This window comes from Artemia sp. Qi Xiang Cuo, chromosome 10 (assembly GCF_049724085.1).
Source record: "Artemia sp. Qi Xiang Cuo chromosome 10, ASM4972408v1, whole genome shotgun sequence".
Taxonomy (NCBI): Eukaryota; Metazoa; Arthropoda; class Branchiopoda; order Anostraca; family Artemiidae; genus Artemia; species Artemia sp. Qi Xiang Cuo.
The window spans coordinates 22,476,374-22,495,141 of NC_142803.1; the positions used below are offsets into that span (position 1 = coordinate 22,476,374).

Here is an 18,768-nt window from a genome sequence, read left to right on the forward strand (position 1 = left end):
CACACGGTTCTTATCGTTGAAACTTCCTTAGAAATATTGTGCGTAGCACCTTTTTTATTGCTCACTGTCTTAGCGAAATCCAAAGCTTGGATAGCTTCGTTTTTTGTCTGAGGCTAACGGCAGTTTTTTTTCTTTGCTGATTAAGGACTTTTCATTTTTGAAACTAGGTTTGACTTAATTATAGGAAGTAGGAATTACCCTTAAACAGAAGGACCTTTATTTTTGTATTTTAAATAAATCGCATTGTAATCATGGTACTTATGACCCGTCCAATTAATTAATTACGACCCATCAGTAGTATATGCTCACCTTTGGTCTTTTAGAATGACCGCCATTTAAAATCTATTTCCTATATATAATTATTTTATATTTATGTTATGGCTTAATCAGGAGTGCTAAAAAATTTCTCTATTACTTTTCTTTTTCTTTTTTTTGTACATCCCTATCTAAAATTCAACTACCGGACTAAGATTATTCATGGTTCTAGGCTAGCTACTATACTAAAGATTTTTTTTTCTACATCTAACACTGATTACTTTTACATTTCCAACAAGGTTGGGGCTCTTTTACCTTTACATAAGTTTTTTTGAATTCACTTCTTACTAGGCTTCTTTTTTTTGCTGTCTATATGGCATTTTCCATTCTATCTACGCTACATTAAATGAATAACATGATAATACTACACCTAATTCTACTTGAACATCTAGCGGTACATACATGAATGATTTATAACACACAATATTATGTTTACTATTTTCACTGGTGACAAAAACACTTTCACTTGGACTGTTTGCCACGCAACGTAAATCATAGGATATTTTTGAGTTATCAAAGTTATTAAGAAGTAAAATATGTAAATTCACATCTATTTCATCACCTTCGAGTCTCTAGTGTACTTAATCATTCTATTCTAAATTTTTGTCCTTCACTCTTTTTGTATTGTCAACATTTTTTAAAGCACTTACGTTATGGTTTCTTCATGGAACAGTTCGAGCCTGATTGTGTTCACACGACAAGTTTTCTCTAATTGTCAACTGGGAAATTATGCTTCCTACTACAGGTGTTGGCATATGCTATCAGTGTTCATTCTCACCTGCTTTTTTTTTGATAGTTCCGTGGCTGCCTTATCATTAAGGGGTCGGACACTGGTCGTGCGTATATTTTCTACTCAGTATATAAATTGTAGGGTATTTTGAGGAACATGGAAAATGCTTTCTTTCGTAAAATTGTTCCTTTGTGCCTTTTATAAAGTTGTTAGCTCATGGCTTGTGTCGATTAACCTTTACGGTGATTTCTAGGTTAATCACGGGGGAATTGAAGTTTGGATTTGGAACGGGTTGATATCAAACTATAGTGACTCCTCCAACATATTGTCTTTAACTTCAACTTCAAATATCTTCAAATATCTTCAAATATCATTTAACTTCAAATATTGTTAAATATCATTTAACTTCAAATATCATCACTATACAGTCAAATGATTCTGGGGTCCATAATGATTATCAAGGGCGATATTTCTGTATTTATATCTTGTACTGATCGATGGGGTTGTCAGAATTTATGGGATTATATAGTTCGATAATGCGCTGGATACTGAGATTCAAATATAATGTTACCTGATACGTAATATGGTTCATGGTCGAAGAAACAATGATCAAAGGTAACTGTTGTTTTTGTGGACGAAGCTTTGATGAAAATTGCCTGGAGTGTATGGAGAGTACTCTTCGTTGGTTGAGGTATGATGAAAATAGATGCTACTAGGTTGTATCTGCACTGGGCAACTCATTGCAATGCTCGATATCCAATGTGTCAATCTGTTTCCTGTAATAAAAATATCAAAGCAGGATCACACTTTCTTTAAAGTAAATGCTTATAGTAAAATTAAGTCACATATTGATTGGTTACATGAATTTTACGCTATGAGACAGATTTAAATAAATTCATTGATATTAGGGTAGAAAACTAAATTTTTATCGTTTTGGTTATAATAAAACGACATAATTCCCATTGAGAAATTCAATACATAGAAGTTTCTTCTAAGTTGTTATATTCTAACGACGTCATAAAATATTAATTCTTCAACTTTAAGTGTGGTCTCTTATTATTTTTTCTATTATACACTACTACATAAACTTTATTTTAACTTCTTTCAACACTTAGTTAATTTTACATTAGATTTCAAATAATAATTTAAACATAGTTTATGCTAAATGGTTAATTTTGAGGTCTAATTTTACAACATATTTCATGCCTGCATTGTTGTTTAAGAAACCGTGCTGTTTAAGAAACGCATGTTGCAGCGTCATAACCACACGGTTTTACGTAAACGATACTACAATGAGGGAACAAGACATAACAAGGATGAGTGGAGACCTCTATACCCACTCGTTTTCTAATGTCTTCCCTATTTCTTGGCTTAGACGTTCTCATGGGGCTCCGGGTTTAACCTCTGCATTTCAGCTGTTTCCCTGTGTTCTTCTCTTGGTTTTCGCCTTCTTAGTCTCAGGATTTTTCCGTAATTACAAGTCAATAGGGTTCTTATGGTCAGGGAAGTGGTGAATACGAAACATACGGCCAATAGTATGTTCCACCAGAAATTGGTTGATTCTTTGAGTTCATTCGTGTTTCTTTATAATCTTGTTACTTGTTGAAACAAGGTCTTGAAGGTTTTGGGGTCCAATTTCATAAAGATCTTCCATGCGTCATGGCTAGCTAGCAATGAATTTTCATGCTTGAATATTACTCCATGTTTTACAATATCTTGGGCCACTGCGTGAACAACAAGAATTATGATGATATTCTTAGGCCTCATCTTATTGTTTGTTTCTAGAATTAATTTATAATTAATTGTACCCATTTTTTGCAAAATTCTTTGTTTACTGCTTTGTTATTATTATATATTTTTTTCAAAGGCACTTTAATTTTTACTTAGGTTATTTCTTATTACGTAATCATTTTGTTGCATTGGCCAAAGAAAACTGATTTGTAGGCGTAAAACAGAGTAAATATTCTAGGATTAGATAGGTTAGGGAAGTAGAGTTGGGAGTTCCAATCTTTATTCTGGTCATGATATACTACAATGACTGGTTGAGATATAACTTTAAAGCTTTGTGAATAATCGCCATACAATCTAATTTTGCATTGTATTTTTCGAGTAAGTAGCACATAAATAAGTAAGCTAGCAGCACATAATTATACTGTTATCCTATTTTTTTTTAACTTATTCCCCCGAATTATATTTTTTTCAATATACATATCAAAAGAGTCGCCTTTTAATGCTGATTCTAAATATGTGTAATTTAATTAGTTTCACTGCACCTATTTAAAAGTTACGTGTCACCTATTAACGCCCTGTGTAATTGTTTCCGTGATAAAGTTTCTGTTGGCTTTCTAGTCACAATCTATTTGTCAACTAATTGGGATATAAGGGACTACTGGCTTCACTCTATTTGATTTCTACTATCAGATCGTATTTATCTGATATAAAATCTATCTGATATTCGACTAAACTCTACTGATGTATAATCAGACTAGACTTGAGGATGATTCGTCATTGAGTAACCGTAAGAGCGGACCAGAATTATCAATATCAGCTATCCCAAAAGGATGCATTGCCTTCTCTGTTTGTCCTAATGTGGGCTTATATTCTTTGTAAACAAGCATGAACACTGGCTTGTTTTACGTCTACATGGCTCTAAAGCAGCCATGGTTTAAAATTCAAATTTGAACTTTCTTGTGACTCATTTTGCGGAGCTAATTCAGAATTTGAATTTTTTCTAACACCATTATTCAGATGAAGGTCATCTGTGTAGATAATGGAGACCCTTTTAAGACCTATCCCCATGCCTCATTTTTCTGTGATTAACTGTTCTTTTCGCCGAATTTCTCGCCTTATGCAGAGTTCCAGTCACAGCTGGGTAACAACTCTTTTTTTTGCTTCCTTCGGTGACTTTTGCTAAGCTTCCACTTTTGTTTTCTTACTTATTGTTACTTTTCTCGTTTTTTTCCATCTTTCCTCAAGTAATTTAATTATGTATTTAGATATCTTTTCCTTCCCTTTGCTGGTAAAACTATAAAACTAACTTAGTATTTGTTAGATTTAACAAAGGTAATTCTATTGCTCATTATATCGTAAAACGCTATATTTCTGAAGCACATCTACTCCTAAGACTATCGAAAATGGCAGCTTCTAACCTTTAATTGTTCGGACCAAAAATTATGTGCTTCCTTTGCTAAATTGTAGCAGTATTTTCCTTGAACAATAAGTTTATAGCCTCTACCTGTAGTTAGGCTGAGTTAGGACCCCATTTGCTACAATTGTGCCTAAAATTCTTCTGTTTCTAAATACGTTTCATCTGTCCAGCAAGATTTTGTTTTTCTTTACGTATTATCTTTTATTTTATTCTTTCAATTCACGGTACAAATACTTTATTATTTAGTAATATACGGCACTACTACATTGCATTTATTACTAACACTAAAAAAACTACTAATTATACACTTGCTTCTACTTTTTAAAAACTGAATACTATTTTTTTTCATTTTACAATTCTTCATTGAGCCTTTTCTCCATTTTTTCTATTGTACCCAACTCTTTGAGGGGATACAAATTTATTTCTAATAGCCAAAGTTCAAGCAAAGCTGCTCGAAGTTTTTCTAATTTGAGCGCCCCTAAAAGCGAAGTCCATTTACCTTCCACTTTTGACAATGCCATTTCTGTTTCAATATGCAATTTTTATTTGGTCAACTCGGCCCAGTTTTCCCAACTTCCACCAGTTAAAACTTGAAGAAAATAAAAATATAGTATATATGTATACAAGCATTGAATCAACTCAAAATAAATCTATTTTTTTACTTAACCTATTTTGGGGGAGGCTATCATCTCCTAAGAGATATTTTAAAGGGTTTCCCTGTAATAGCTTAGCGGCAATAGGTCTAATCACTTTACTTATATGTCTGTATCTCTCCAATAATTAAATTCAAATTACAAAGTTTTATAGCGTAATTAGTTCGCATGTTTTCCTCCAATTTCCGACCGTGCCATTTGTAGCGATGAAAGCTTTAGGGTCGTGGTTATAAATATTGACCGCGTCAAATGTAATATCGTACCTTAAAGCTGCGAACTTACACCTTATAAGTTCTCCGATAGCTCCGCTTATAGCGTTAAAGATTGTGCCAACAAGCTCCGCGCCACAGCAATGGGGAGTGAAGTAACTTTATGACTGCGCCACCGTCAATTATTGAGAGAAAATAACATGTGTAGCCATATAATGTGACCTCTTCTCTTCGAGCTATCTGAAGATCAGATTCCTTGGGAACGTGCCTTTGGAGACATGCGAACTAATTAGCTGTCATTAGGCTAGATATAGACATATAAAATGAAATAAACACAGGTAAAAAACAATAGATTTATTGAGACTTGCATATTTAGGGGAACAGCAATGAGTCACTTCAAATGACAATAACGGTGACTGAGATATAACAATCAAAGAATTGCCCGGATCGTACGCCAAGTAATTCTGTCTAAGTGGTCCTCATTCTCCAATACGAATACTTTCAAAAAGCATTTTTACCCCACTATCAAACTTAGCTCTTCAGTCCTGCGCTGTAAGAACTGGCTCATAATTGGCCCAAGAGGTCCAAGGATGCGAACCTGTCGTCCAATAATCTTTTTTAACTATTTTTGATGATTTAAACGTTCACACGGTTCCTATCGTTTAAACTTCCTTAGAAATATTGTGAGTAGCACCTTTTTTATTGCTCACTGTCTTAGCGAAATCCAAAGCTTGGATGATGAGATTATCGAATCCCGGCAATATTACAATAACTCGGAGAATTACAAACAAGAATTCATAAATAGGATGAGAAAAACTTATAAAATAGTAAAAAAAAGAGTTGGAAAAATGTAAAATAAGTCAAGAGATAAGAAACCTACCGAAAATCAAAGGGAATAGAGACTTCAAGATAGGAGATTGTGTCTACCTAAAGAACGAGGCAAAGACCGGAGGCAAAAAACTTTCCAACAAATATTCTGGACCGTACAGAATAGTCAAAAAATACGATAACGATTATACTTTTAAAATGGTGAACCCCGATAGTGGAAGAACTTACAAGACGCATGTTAGTTGAATAAAAAGAGCCAAAATTCAAGAGTTAATGTGCATACCTTTTTCCAAATTTTCTAACAATTTTTAATTTTAGCTTTTAGCAAAAGTGAATCGATATTCCCGTAATATACTTGAAATTCTCTCTTCCTCAGGCATTGGCACCTACACACATTGTAAAAGAATGACAACATGAGATTTTTTGAGAATTCTGTAATTGCGCTACCACCAGCAATATTTTTGTTTAAAATAACATTTATTTTTTTCCTATAAGAGGACCACTTTGGAGTCTAAGATGGTGAATTATGTGAAATATGGATCGCCAACAATTCGAGCACATTCTTTAGGGTCGTTTATAACGTCACAACAACATCTATTGCGCACAGTTCCGCAAATTTTACCAAAGGCCGAATATAAAATGAGTTTAAAGATTCTTCTACAAACTTCGTTTTCTCTTCTGAACGTTCACTGACAAATATGTCAATAAATGTTTCAAATATGGCTTTTGGTCGAATTGGAGGGCTCTATGTATCATTATGACCTTTAAACCATTGGCTAGCATCCATCTCAAAAGAACGCGATGCACAACGATATTATCTTTTGGATGAAGGTCGACAATAAGTTTTTGTTTTGAAGTTGTCCAGTGTACGGCCCCATCCTCTATATAAGAAATATTATATAGACTCAAGCAGTCTTTAGTCACTGGTATGCTTATGCAAGGGATAACAAAATCCTTTGCCGATTCATAAAGCTCCACTGGTATTTCACCATCAATTTCAAGAACCATCCTTGCGGTCCAATCTCCTCAACAGTAGCAATGTCGGGGAAATTTGGAGCAAAAGGTTTGTTAATCACAACACGGCAAAGAGTAATGAGACATTGCAGACGGATAAAGGGGCTTCATATCCAGAAAAAACTATATTCGACTTTATACTCGGTGTCTTGTCCAGTCGGATCAGCTGTAAGGCTATGATCTCTTTGCAAAACATATCTTCCCCTCACCGATCTCTCTACAAATAGATGCTGATCCCCGTTGATGATCATACCTATTCTCTCTTTACTGATTTTAGGAATTAAATCCATCACCAAATGAGGATTTGAAAAATAATAACCCAAATCCAATCCAAATTCCTCATAGATTTTGTCCGTGTTTTTACACAAAATATCGAGCAACGTCAATACATCACTTGCCAGGTACGTTTTACAATAATTCTTCCCTTTTTTACACCCTACCTTAACCAACGCCCAATTAGAAAATTTATAGTCCGCAGTAGTGCATTGACGATCGTGAAGTGAATCATAAAACGATTCGATGGACGGTAATTTATCCTCACGAAGCTTCTCGGTGGAGTTGTAGTACTCATACGGGTATATGCCCACACACGTTAACAAATCATAAGCTTCATCATTTGGAAAGCGCTGTTTAAGGAGGGGAAAATTGTTAAAGTCTTCGCTTTTCTGTACTTGAATTAATTGACTTAGGCAGTTGGGGAAGAAACTATAGGAGTCTAAAAACAGATTTTATTCAAGCACGTATTTACCATTATCAATTGTTTCAGCGAGGGTGAAATTTTCTGGTGGAGGGGGGATAATCGACTTCTTCTATAGATGGTCTTCCTGATTCTTGAGGTCGATCAGGTGCACTTCCAATCCCCTGCTAAAGCTAACCAAGTGAAAGCGGTGCAACGTCCAACAAAAGACGATCCTGAATTACTTCATATTTGTCACCCTTAAGAATGGCAGCCTGAACATCAGCACCGTAAGTTATGTATCTTATGCACCGTATCTATGATTGGCTTACTGGGCTCTTTTCCGTTAAAAAAGTCTGGTAGAATTTTTTGCACACACAGAATACAGGTTGAGCCTCCAACAAGAACCATCTCATAATTTCCTATTGTCTAGTTTAGCATCCCTGAGAGCTCTTTCAACTGGCTTCATAGTGCTTCTAAGCAAATGAGCACAGAGTTCTTCAAATCGAACACGATTAATAGAGGTATTAAAATCATTGCCTTCATATAGCGAGTTTATTTCGATAATAGCTTGGGCAGAGGTTGTCAAGGCTCTTTTCTCACTTTCACAAGTGGTCCTAATTCTTTTAAGAGCTCTTGCATTAGTTGAAACTTCCATTTTAAGTTTTCTCTTAAACCCTTTCCCGAAGTGGCTCACTATTCTATTATCAAAATCTTCTCCACCCGAATGTGTATCCCCAGCAGTTAATTTTACTTTGCAGATTCCTTCCTCGATCGAAAGAAAACTTGCATCAAAAATACCACCACCAAGATCAAAATTAAGTTTTTTTTCAGAATTATCCTATTTATTAAGGCCATAGGCAATTGCAGTGGCAGTTGGTTCATTAATGATACGAAGAATATTCAAATTTGCGATTAAACCAGCATCCTTTACAGCAATGGTTCTCTACAGATTCCGGGCCATGCCCCACCAAGACATTTCTAAAAATCCTGAAGCCCCCCTCGTGGTATTTAAATTTCCTTATTCAAAATTTTACGTTTATCCACCTGAAGGAAGTGGCTATTAACTTGGTATCTATTTTTTGATATGCATAAAAAATAGGTATTTATCGATTTTTTTATTCATGTATTTATTTATCTATTTTGGTATTTATCTATTTTTTGTCGTCCATTAGGTTTTTTTATGCTAATAAAACATATTGTCTGAACGCAACACTTTTTGTAGACTTCACTGCAACTAAACCCTCGTGTAACTAAACTCTTAGCTGAGCCCACGTGCATCTGACCCCAGGTGGTACTGAACCCTCGTATTACTGAACCTCCGTGTAACTGAACCTCCATGCAACTGAACCCTTGAATAACTGAATCCTCGTGGGATTGAACCCTCGTGCTACCGAACCCTCATGCAGCTGAACCAATTTGCAACTGAGCCCTCATGCAACTCAAACCCCGTGGAACTGAACCCCCCTTTAACTGAACCCTCTTCAAGTTCATCCCAAGTTTAACTGAACTTTTGCGCAACTGAATCCTCATGCAACATATCCCCCGTTCAACTGAGCCCTCGAGCAGATTCAGGAATTATAGCTATTATTTAAGTTAATAGAAAAAGTTTATTTCGGAAAAAATTCTAGGAACTTGTAAAAAGAGGCACAAACACTGAGAAGTCTCCCTTTTTCTGTTTTATTTCTCTAGAATTGATAGGGCACAAGAATATTGTAGAGAGCTGTTTAATATTATTTGAAATCTAATATTGAAATTTACACACTTTGCAATTTCCTCATAGCAATACTATCATAAATACCTTATGATACCTAAATCCAATTTTAGCGCAATTTCTGGAGTGTAAAGGCTTGAAACCAAAAAAGGTCTACCATTGAAATCTCCATTATTGAAAATCCTCATGCTGGTGTGTAAACCCCCTTCCCCTTGAACAATTTCCTACCTAATCACCTTCGCATACGAAAAGCGTAAAAACAATGTTTCGTATTAATCTACCGAACACAAAGCTGATTCATTAATAATTGAAGCTATTAATTTTCATTTCAATACTAAGATTAATTACCAAAGAAATTACGAGAAAGTGCTTTATACCTGAACGTGTCTTATTTTCCTTTCTTTTTTCCCCAGCACTAGCCGGCCACTGGAACATCAGAGACACAGAAATGGATAACCTTCTGAGATTATTGGGATTAGTGTTTTATTTCCTTTACCCCATAAAGGTGTATCTTACCTGGTGACTGGTTTTATGTTAGATAGCATACTTCATCCGAAATTTCCAAATAAAAAGACGATGGGTTCACTATTAAAGCCTGCTGACAAGTCCCTCTTATATATACTATCAAATTTAACTCCAACCAGAGAAAAAACTACTTCTAATCTTAGAGTTGAGGTCCAAATTCAACTTCACACTCCCTTCCCCATACACGCATTAAAAAAAACAACAAAAAAACTATAATATTTGACCAAGTACGGGGAAGGAAATCAAAATCTGGTCTTTTAAATGGAAACTGGATGAAGTTTTACTTGAATGGAGTAATTATTAACTTTGCCATGCACAAAAAGATGTATGCAAGCACCATCCCGAAAGTGAAGCGTTTTCAGTTGCTGCCAGTGACAGAAATTAGTTGCAATCGCGGCTCTGCCGGTTCTTTGGTCCAAATTAGTTTAGCTTGTCCAAATGGGTAATATAAGTTAGAAACTCCAACCGAAGCGAGAAACATATTTTGAGCTTCTAATCAGTACTAGTTCAAACTTATTCTTAGACCTTGGGTTGAGTTCAACGAAACAAGGCTTAATTGAAATATGGATGAGTTAAATAAGGGTTAAGTCAAAAGAGGGTTAATTTAAACAGAGAGCCAGTGCGACAAAGATTTAGTTAAACGGGGTCGAGTTGTACGGGGGCTCCTTCAAATGAGAGTTTAGTTATATAAGGTTTAGTTACACGTGGACTGACGTGCACAGGGCCCAGTTAAACGGGGGTTCATTTGCACGAGGATTCAGTCAAATAGGGTTGAGCTAGACACGGGTGTAGTTACACGAAGGTTCAGTAAAAAGGGCTTAGATACGCGTGAGTCCAGTTAAACTAAGGGTTCAGTTGCATGGAAGGTGAGTTACATCAGTTCAGTAACATCCACACCCTTATAAACGATGTATAACGTCGCAGTGACACTATTATGTTTTTTTGTGCCCTTTAAATGCATTTGAATGTGACGCCATTCATATGAAAAATGTTGGTTTTAAAAATAATAAAAGCTCTAAAGTCAGCCAAAGGGCCCAAGTCGTGCCCATGACCCACCAAATTATTGTCATGCCCCATCGGTAGGGCGTATGCCCCACGTTGTGAATCACGTCTTTATAGCTTATCTTTGGAAATTATTAAAATAGGTAGGTACAGTGACAAAAGCGTCACTGACTGGTTTTCCGATATAAGCCTTGGCGATTTCCTTCATCTTCTCAAGAGTCATTAAAGAGATCTGCTTGGGCATGAAAGCTTCTGTCTTGCCTTGGAATTCAGCTTGAATTTTTGGTTTGCCGTCTTTACTGATGACCCTGAATGGCCAAAGTTTCATATCTGATTGAAAGGAAGAATCTTCAATTTTTTCTACCGATTAGTCTTTTGGCATCAAACACTGTGCTTAGAGTCTTTGGCTGCTTGATTTTTGGCAGCATCTCCAATCAGACGTTCACTAGGAATAAATGATGTTAAATTCAGTATTTCAGCATTAATAAGATGATGTTGTTCGATTACCTTAAGTTCAGTAGTAACTGAGAAGGCTGGATATCCACTCCGCAAACATTTTCAAAATCGAGAACTTATTTGATGACATCATATTGTCTGAAGGTACTGAACTCTTTCGAATGTTTAATGTTTCACGATATTTACTATAACTTGTTTTCGGATTCGTTTTCAAAAAACAGTTCCACCCTATTGATTATACTCTCGACCTGTAATTCCTTTTTAGATTCAAATGCTATAATTTGCATTTTATATGACCAAAAGACTTGTAAAATTATATTTAACAATCCAAAAAGTAAAAAACCCAATTGAATGATTTGATTGATAAATTTATGTGTCATGTCATGACACTAACTTATTACGATTATATGTTGCATGTTTATGACTTACAAGTATTTTACTTTCTGCTTGATGAGTCTACTAGGCCTGCTGCTCCAGAACCTCTGCAGTGTGATTCTTCGCCCCTGCAACTGCTTCAGAATAATTAAGCTATGTCAAACTTTCTTCAGAATCTGGTGTTTTAAAGTAAATATTGATCAACTATTGTGAAAATATATAAACATGGTATCTTGGTGAAAGCTCTTCAACTATTTTTAAATATAATTTGTGCTGCACTGGTGACAATTCTGTCTGCTCAGTTTACCCGTTAATAGCCAAAATGGTGTTTCCAACTGTGAAAAAAAACAAAACACGATACGTCTTGGCAACGCTACAGTATACATCTTTAACGTATCGACCGTTTTTACTAATAAAACTAATTCATTTTAGTGCCTGTCATTGTTGCTGTAATTCTTTGATCTTCCGTTTCTTTGTTTCTGGATTTGCTATTTTATAATTCATTTTTTTGCTCTTCCGTTTCATTGTTTCGTCATTTTCCTATTTCATTCTGCATTTTCTTTGTTTTTCTGTTTTATTGGCTTTGTTCATTTGCTCGTTAATTTTTAACGAGCAAATGAGCCCTACGCCTTTAACGAGCCCTACGCTAATTTTTTCTCAATCTTTTATTTTTTCAACTTTCGTTTCTTTGTTTGATAGGCATGTTTTTCTTTTCCAAGGTTCAGTAGGTGGCATAATGCTGTGCCAACTGTTGCTACTTTGTCATGAAAATTACAGTGGATAATTCTCCCTCCACACTCCCTGAAACTTTCAACTTAATTTTCTTAACTTTTCCTGAGGGATCGCAGATACAGACCATTGGCAGCTTTGAACCCAGACAGTGTATTTTGGTTTCGTTCAATATCGCATTCAACATCCCCAGACATTTTTAGCCTGATACCTTTAGCCGTTGCTGAGATATTGCAGATAACCCTTTGTACAAGAGAAATGCATTTGATGCTAGTATTTCAGTTACTATGGACAAGAATCTATCCCTTATTACTGTGCTTCAATATCCGTCAGATAGAGCTTGCGGATGCTGGGACGACATTCCAAGGTCAGGGGCTCCCCATTGTTTCTGTTATAATGTTTACCAAAATTGTTATTAGTGAACTTCAATTGTCATAATCTCCTTGTCAAATCTAGTTTCAAAATATTTGTCAACAGTTTTCTTGGACACTTCAGTATAACCTGTTCTAAGATAAAGAAAATTTCAGCGATTAGTAGAACTAACAGAATTTTTGGAAACACAGTTTGAAATACTTTTTTCTTGGGGAGAAATTCCAGGAATTTGCTCCATATCGTCGGCCTTACAAAAACATATTGTAATAGCCCTAACGGGTTTGTTCTTATTATAATCGAAAAACACAGTTTTTCCTTCGTTGTTCACTGGTATGCTTGTATATTTATTGGTATAGCTGCTAGATAAACTGCAATTACTCCTTCCAAAACTAAACTACGAATTTTCAAAGAAGTATGCCCCCCCCCCCGTATATTCACAATGCTGTCTAATATTTTGCATTACATCTGTAAACTATTCCACATTCACCAGTCCAGAACTTGGCAGATTTTCATTAAAAATACACCATTTCCTTTGGATATTACTATGAAGTTTCACCAGAGCATTTCTAGCCAACTTTTCAACAACATCAGATCTTTCAAAGAGAATTTTAATTTGTAATTTTGAATATTTTCTGTTATACCGATATAAAATTCGTAAAATGATGCTCAATTTACGAAGATCAGCTTGCATTTTTGGCATCTTTTTGTCTTCTGAATGTACTTTTTAACTTTATCTTCATAGTTTTTCATAAAGCCTCGCAACTATCTGAACGTTTTTCTTATAGCTTTCGTCATCCCAGTATATATCCATTATTCTGGTAGCAATTATTTTCTCTAAGATCAGTGTTTTTTTTTTTTTTTTTTTTTTTTTTTTTTTTTTTTAAATCCCACCTCCTCTCCTCTCCTCTCAGTGGCACTAACATTAAAAAACTACCTTTAAACATTGAAAAAATCTAAATGCCACCTACACTCTACATTTTACTAAAATTAGCAGCCAAAGAGTGGTCTTCGCATTATTGTACTTCTACTAAAATAATTTGTAAACCATAATAACAATAAAATAAATTCTCTCCCGCAGAGAGGACGTCCCCCCTCCATAGGAAGTCCCCGCTTGCGGTGGCCATTTACAACAACAGACAAAATTTTCTCAAATTCCAATTCTGCAAAGAAGCCACTACTAAGATCTAAGATCAGTGTTTTGGAGGCTCAGTAATTATTTGTAATGATTCTCTGAACTACTTTGAATCAATAACGAAGATAAAAGATAGAGAAGTAAAAATCTTTTGAAAATTGCAAAACCCCATTTGGAGAGCTTCAGAACGGCTTAAAGTCCTACAGAGCCAGCCTATGGATTCCAAGTCATATGGGAATAATAGACCATGTAAGCAGAAGTAGTTTACCACTTCAATTTATGTAAGCAGAAGGAGTTTACCGCTTCAATCTATGTAAGCAGAATAGACCAGATGGCGGATATAGGTGCAGTCTATACCTGTAAATCTAGAAAGTTTGGAGTGAAATTATGGAAGAAAGTGTAAGTAAACAATCTTGCAACTTAACAGCAGTAAAATCACAGGATTGATGATTGCAAGTCGACTTGAGAAACAAAGATCAGCACTGAAGGTGTTCTACAATAGAATTTGCCAAAGGGAGAAAACGCTGAAAAACAGACCAATCCTGATACAAACCCATCCGTGACCCATTCTGTCAGTGAAAAAAGTATCGGCGAAATAATCAGTATTTTAGATTTAATCAAATTATTTTGGAAAGGGAGCCAAAGCTTCGAAGAATAATGTTACCACGGAATGGGTTGAACTTGAAACCTTCAGGGCCGAAGGAGAGTTCTATCTCCACTTTACTGTGGCAACTTATAATATGATTATACCATTCAGTTTATGGTATCTATGACGTGATAATATGTGTAAAAATTAGTGTACAACTGTGGAGCAATTGATAATGGTCGCAGAGGTAGCTGCAACATAGTAAGAGGCAAACACGTCCCATAGAAACAAAACAACAGTTCAAACTCATTAAAAAATGGTGTTCGATCGAGACACAAAGTACACCATCAGAACCGCCGTGTCCGAAAACTCTATAAAGGAAATTTACAGTCCATTTGCTTCAACAAAAAAAGACAATTCATAGGCTTGAAAAAAAAGGAAAATGGCTGAAACCACGATATTCAGCATCGAAAACACATTTATTTTCCTGTTTTTTCTCCGCAGCTAGAGGGGCACTGGAACATCATAGAGAGCTGTTTAATGGCTCATTTTAAAGAAAATTGCTACATCTATCAGCAATCTAGAAAAAGACGAACACTGCCAATTGTAACTCAAAAAAATAACCCAAAACCTGTAAAAATGGTATCATATCGAAACACAAAGTACATCATATAAAATTCAGGAATATTATTAGGGTTTCAACAATAATTCTACCTTATTAATTGAAACTGAAAAAATACCTGAAAATTTTAAAAGTTATTTTTATTTAGTTCTCAGTTTAATAGGAAACGTCGCTGGTCTAAGGGGTGATTTGAAAAGAGAAACCGTTTCACTTATGGTTACTTAAAGTTCAACGTGATACTGAGCCAGATACCTACAGAAACTTCATTAGAATCGATACCTAAGCAGTTTCGGACACATCAATACCATATAGAGAACTCAAGGATGTCATCTGTTGATGCTTCAAACTTCTTTTTATTCTCGATTACCTTGTGATCATGGTTGAAATTCGTTCGTAACGGATTTCTTTTCTTTTTCATTCAGAAACGGTATATTCTGGTTTCAATACCTTTAACGCTAGTACATTCAGTCAAATGCTTCATTCTTTTTATTTTTGTTAGAGCAGTCTTTACTTTTCACCTTCCACCATACAGTGCGATCCCAGCATAGGTTTATCAATGGACAGATAAACTCGTGTTCAGACTTTTGACTTTCTAAGTTTTGAGGAAAGGATGTGCCCTCCATGGTTGCTGGTGAGTGACTCATGCATTGTTTGATCAAAATGGACATAGACGGACAAGAAACCTCGTCAACCGCTTGAGTCATTCAAACTTTCTACCAATCACCGTCAATCAATTGACTCAACCGCAAAACAGGATCCTAGGCAGTCAATCGATTGAAGGTCTTTGATTGAAAGGATTCTTGTCTAGGGCCTCCTAAAAAAGAAACAGAAAGTCGCGAAATTATTTCAAATTTGGTATGAGAAGAAACAAAGACGGATAAAGGGAATGTTTGCATTTAATTCTTCTGAAGAGAGTGATCGTACGAAAAATGAATAACCCACTGAATTTTTTCTAAATTTCACGAGAATATGATTTTGTGTTATAACGTTATTACCTACTTTTCAATAAAGCTTGAGAAACTTGAATAGGCTATTCCATAAACTCAAACTATACATTCTGCCTTGAAATGTCAGAGTAGATCAATAATGCAATCATTTTTAAGCAAATAAAACTTCAGACTGAAGTCAGCTTCTGATAAGAGTCAAAATTCTGTTTATCCTGCTGGGTTTCACGTCAGCTGATGAAGAAAAGTATTTTCATGTGACTAGATATTTGACGGTAGGCTGATTCAATCTTCACCTCGTTCAGATAACATATAGGTGTATTCTCTACATTATACAGGACAGTCAAAGAAGAAATGGGTTCAACAATGCCACATAAAAAAAATGGAAGACGGCTTGCCCAATACTGTTTCAAAACTAGGTTAATGTGTGGTGATAAACTGCTGTTTCTCTTAAGCGATACGTTCATATTCGTGTTTCTATAATTTAGCTCATTACAGTAGCTAGTAGGCGCTAATAGTTCCTACGAGCCCCGTGTTAATACGCTCAAGATCCAATTTCTCTTCAGTTTTGTAAATTCCTTGGAGTAAACATCTGCGTTCTGATTTTGATTTCAATGATAGTAAGACTTTACAATATTTTTATAATAAAACTTTATAATAAAGCCTTGAATCTAACCTCCTGTTATATTCCCATATATGCAAAATTCATTAGTTTAACATTACGCATAAACCTGAGAAAATTTGCTTAATTCCAGAATAAACTGGAAAAGCACATCCCCCCCAAAAAGTGGAGTGACTTTGATGAAAGTTGCGCCAAAACTGAAAATCTAATTACGGGTACCTCATGTCTCTACCTACAAAAATGGGAAATTTTCTTTTTTAGTTCTTTTTCCTCCAACAGCGATCGTATTAAACCAGTGACCCAAAAATATTGGGAGATGCCTCAGTCGAACGGATATTAAAAGTTCCAGTGACTTTGATGAAAGTTGCGCCAAAACTGAAAACCTAATTACGGGTACTTCATGTCTCTAACTACAAAAATGGGAAATTTTCTTTTTTAGTTCTTTTTCCTCCAACAGCGATCGTATTAAACCAGTGACCCAAAAATATTGGGAGATGCCTCATTAGAACGAATATTAAAAGTTCCAGTGACTTTGATGAAAGTTGCACCAAAATTGAAAACCTAATTACGGGTACTTCATGTCTCTATCTACAAAAATGGGAAATTTACTTTTTTAGTTCTTTTTCCTCCAACAGCGATCGTATTAAGCCAGTGACCCAAAAATATTGGGAGATGCCTCATTCGAACGGATATTAAAAGTTCCAGTGACTTTGATGAAAATTGCGCCAAAATTGAAAACCTAATTACGGGTACTTCATGTCTCTACCTACAAAAATGGGAAATTTTCTTTTTTAGTTCTTTTTCCTCCCACAGCGATCGTATTAAGCCAGTGACCCAAAAATATTGGGAGATGCCTCATTTGAACGAATATTAAAAGTTCCAGTGACTTTGATGAAAGTTGCACCAAAACTGAAAACCTAATTACGGGTACTTCATGTCTCTATCTACAAAAATGGGAAATTTTCTTTTTTAGTTCTTTTTCCTCCCACAGCGATCGTATTAAGCCAGTGACCCAAAAATATTGGGAGATGCCTCATTCGAACGGATATTAAAAGTTCCAGTGTCTATTCCATGTAGAAAAAGGGATCGCGCCGCAGAAAATTGGTGTTTTGCCATTTTGTGGCGTAAGACAACAGTTTGACCCGAAGAGAGCCAAAATATTATCAAGTGGAAACCCTGAGATTAACAATCGACACAAAATTAAAAAAAAAAACTGTATTCGGCTTCTCGGCTTCAAAGACAATAGTGTCACAGGAGGGCGTTTTTGTTCCTAACGTCTTACGAAAACTATTCGCCCAAACAAGCTCATTTTTGTAAAATTAATCCATCGAGATTGTAATCCAAGTCGTATCCGTGTTAGTGACGGCTTATTTTATTTCTAAAACACTTTGCTCGTTCTTTTAAAAAACAAAGACTATTACCATTCTCAAGCGATTGTAGAAACTAATACGTAAAGAGCAACGTTAAAGATAACCAAAGGTAAACTTATTGCGTTTTTAAGTTGGTAAAGATGTCAACATTGACTATAAATTCCATTCTGATAAAAATATTTCTCCGTACCGTGATAAAAATATCCGTAACAGACGTACTTTACCGCTTCAATCTATGTAAGCAGAAGTAGTTTACCGCTTCACTCTATGTAAGAAGAAGTAGTTTACCGCTTCAATCTATGTAAGCAGAAGCAGTTTACCGTTTCAATCTATGTAAGCAGAAGTAGTTTACCGCTTCAATCTATGTTAGCAGAAGTAGTTAACCGCTTCAATCTATGTAAGCAGAGGTGGTTTACCGCTTCAATCTATGTAAGCAGAAGTAGTTTACCGCTTCAATCTATGTAAGCAGAAGTAGTTAACCGCTTCAATCTATGTAAGCAGAAGTAATTTACCGCTTCGATCTATGTAAGCAGAAGTAGTTTACCGCTTCAATCTATGTAAGTAGAAGTAGTTTACCGCTTCAATTTATGTGAGCAGAAATAGTTTAATGCTTCAATCTATGTTAGCAGAAGTAGTTTACCGCTTCAATTTATGTAAGCAGAAGTAGTTTACCGCTTCAATCTATGTAAGCAGAGGTGTAGCGTCACACCTCTTATGATGAGAGAAAGAAGTTCTTCACGAGCTGA

At 35.4% G+C, this 18,768-nt stretch overlaps 1 pseudogene; it reads right to left on the reverse strand.

Annotated features, from left to right (window-relative positions):
* Nucleotides 1-7,767: 7,767 nt before the first annotated feature.
* On the reverse strand, nt 7,768-15,504 carry LOC148947588 (uncharacterized; annotated as a pseudogene).
* Between the last annotated feature and the right edge of the window lie 3,264 nt (nt 15,505-18,768).